Source organism: Dasypus novemcinctus, unplaced genomic scaffold (genome assembly GCF_030445035.2).
Source record: "Dasypus novemcinctus isolate mDasNov1 unplaced genomic scaffold, mDasNov1.1.hap2 scaffold_170, whole genome shotgun sequence".
NCBI lineage: Eukaryota > Metazoa > Chordata > Mammalia > Cingulata > Dasypodidae > Dasypus > Dasypus novemcinctus.
Genome location: NW_026688161.1, coordinates 375681 through 378844, shown reverse-complemented (window position 1 = coordinate 378844; position 3164 = coordinate 375681). Strand labels below are relative to the sequence as shown.

The 3164-nt window shown below is 40.1% G+C and overlaps 1 pseudogene; it reads left to right on the top strand.

The window, feature by feature from the left end:
* The first annotated feature begins 1395 nt into the window (after positions 1-1395).
* LOC101440882 (ornithine decarboxylase pseudogene) lies at positions 1396-2837 on the top strand (annotated as a pseudogene).
* The last annotated feature ends 327 nt before the right edge of the window (positions 2838-3164 follow it).

Genomic DNA, 3164 nt, shown 5'->3' with positions numbered 1-3164 from the left:
GAAACTCTTCCAAAAAATCGAAGCAGAAAGAACATTACCTAACTCCTTCTATGATGCCAACATTATCCTAGTACCAAAGCCAAACAAAGACACCACAAAAAGGAAAATTACAGATCAATTTCTCTAATGAACCTAGATGCAAAAATCCTCAACAAAATAGTTGCTAACTGTATTCAACAATACATTAAGCAAATTATATACCATAACCAAGTGGGATTCATTCCGGGTATGCAAGGATGGTTCAACATAAGCAAATCAATCAATGTTATACACCATGTAAGCAGATTAAAGGGAAAAAATCATGATTATATCTATAGATGCAGAAAAAGAATTGGACAAAATACAGCACCCTTTCTTGATAAAAACACTGCAAAAGATCAGAATACAAGGAAATTTTTTTAACATAATAAAGAGTATATATGAAAAACCCACAGCCAACATCTTTTACAATGGTGAAATCCTAAAATCCTTCCCTCTAAGATCAGGAACAAGACAAGGATGCCTACTCTCACCCCTTCTATTTAACATTGTCTTAGAAGTACTTGCTCGAGCACTGAGGCAAGAAGCAGATACAAAAAGCATTCAAATTGGACAGGAAGAAGTCAAAATTTCATTATTTGCAGATGACATGATCCTATACATAGAAAACCCTAAGAGGTCTACAACAAGGCTTCTAGAACTTAAATGAGTTTAGTGAAGTTGCAGGTTATAAGATGAATGCACAAAAATCAGTAGCATTTCTATATACAAATAATGAGCAAGCTCAGGAGGAAATCAAGAAACAAATATCATTTACAATAGTAAATTAAAATTTCAAATACCTGGGAATAAATTTAACTAAAGATGTGAAAAACTTATACACAGAGAAATACACAAGACTGTTCAAGGAAATCAAAGAAGTCCTAAATAAATGGAAGAATATTCCCTGTTCATGGATAGGAAGACTAAATATTATCAAGATGTCTGTCCTACCAAAACTGATCTACACATTCAATGCAATCCCAATAAAAATCAACACAGCATTCTTTAAGGAATTAGAAAAACTCACTATGAAATTTATTTGGAAAGGAAAGAGGCCCCGAATAGGTAAAGACATATTGAAAAAGAAAAATAAGTCAGGCCTCTGCAGCTCTGCCACCAACCACCCTCTGGCAGCAGTTCTGGTGCCTCCTTGGGCCAGCAGTCCTCCAACGGGAGGGAGCGAGGTGGGCAGCAATGGTGGCAGCATTGCGGGCTGCAGGACCTCCTCGGGGTGTGGCCCCAGCGCCCAAGTGCTAGGAGAACATTTCTACTGCTGCATCAAGGGCACAAGTCTTATAATTCAGCAAGATTTGGAATTCCTGGAGAATTGCCTTCCTGAAAAGTTGAAAGAAATCTCTTTAAATTCTGTCTTAGTTTTCCATTTTGTTGTGTTTCAGTGGAACATCAAGAAACCATGAACAACTTCAGTAATGAGGAGTTTGACTGCCATTTCCTGATGAAGGTTTTACTGCCAAGGACATTCTGGGCCAAAAAATTAATGAAGTTTCTTCTGATGATGATAAAGATGCCTTCTATGTTGTGGACCTTGGAGACATTCTAAAGAAACATCTGAGATGGTTAAAAGTTCTTCCTCGTGTCACCCCCTTCTTTGCAGTCAAATGTAATGACAGTAAAGCCATAGTGAAGACCCTGGCTTCCATAGGGACAGGATTTGATTGTGCTAGCAAGACTGAAATCCAGTTGGTGCAGAGTCTCGGGGTGCCGCCAGAGAGGATAATCTATGCAAACCCTTGTAAACAAGTGTCTCAAATTAACTATGCCGCCAATAATGGAGTTGAGATGATGACTTTTGACAGCGAGGTTGAGTTGATGAAAGTGGCCAGGGCATATCCAAAGGCAAAAGTTGGTTTTGTGGATTGCCACCGATGACTCCAAAGCAGTCTGCCACCTCAGTGTTAAATTTGGAGCCACACAGAAAACCAGCAAGCTTCTTTTGGAATGGGCTAAAGAGCTCGATATTGATGTCATTGATGTCAGCTTCCATGTGGGAAGTGGCTATACTGATCCTGAAACTTTTGTGCAGGCCATCTATGATGCCCGCTGTGTCTTTGACATGGGAGCTGAGGTTGGTTTCAGCATGTATCTACTTGATATTGGTGGTGGCTTTCCCAGATCTGATGACGTGAAGCTTAAATTTGAAGAGATAACCAGTGTCATTAATCCAGCATTAGACAAGTATTTCCCATTAGATTCTGGAGTGAGAATCATAGCTGAACCAGGCTGATATTATGCTGCTTCAGCTTTCACACTTGCAGTGAATATCATTGCCAAAATAAATTGTGTTTAAGGAACAGACAGGCTCTGATGATGAAGATGAATCGAGTGAACAAACCTTTATGCATTATGTGAATGATGGAGTGTATGGATCATTTAATTGTATCCTTTATGATCATGAGCATGTAAAGCTTCTTATGCAGAAGAGATGCAAACCAGATGAGAAGTATTACTCATCTAGCATATGGGGACCCACGTGTGATGGCCTTGATTGGATCATTGAGCACTGTGGCCTGCCAGAAATGCACGTGGGCAACTGGATGCTGTTTGACTGGATGCTGGGGGCTTACACTGTGGCTACTGCTTCCACTTTCAATGGGTTCCAGAGGCCAACCATCTACTATGTGATGTCAGAGCCTGCATGGCAAGTCATGCAACAAATTGAGAGCCGGGGGTTTCCACCTGAAGTAGAGGAGCAAGATGCCAGTGCTCTGCCTTTTTCCTGTGCTTGGGAAAGTGGGATGAAGCGCCACCCGGCCACTTGTGCTCCAGCTAGTATTAATGTGTAAATACCATTTTTGTAGCTGCTGTGAGTTTATCTTGAATGGAGGGATTTGGGGGGGGGGGATCATTTAACTTAATTACTGCTAGTTTTGAAATGTCCTTCTAAGAGTAGGGTTGGCACAGACAGCGATAAGGAAGACTAGGAGATGGGGTTACACTTATCTGTGTTTCTATGGAAACTACTTGATTATTTTGTTTTATATGGATTTTTATTCACTTTCAAACATACTTCTAAGGGATGCCTCTCACCTGCTGAACAAGCATTTGTAGCTTGTATAACCGCAGAATGGGCCAAAAGCTTAATGTTGTGACCTGTTTTAAAAATAAAAGTATCTTGAAATAAA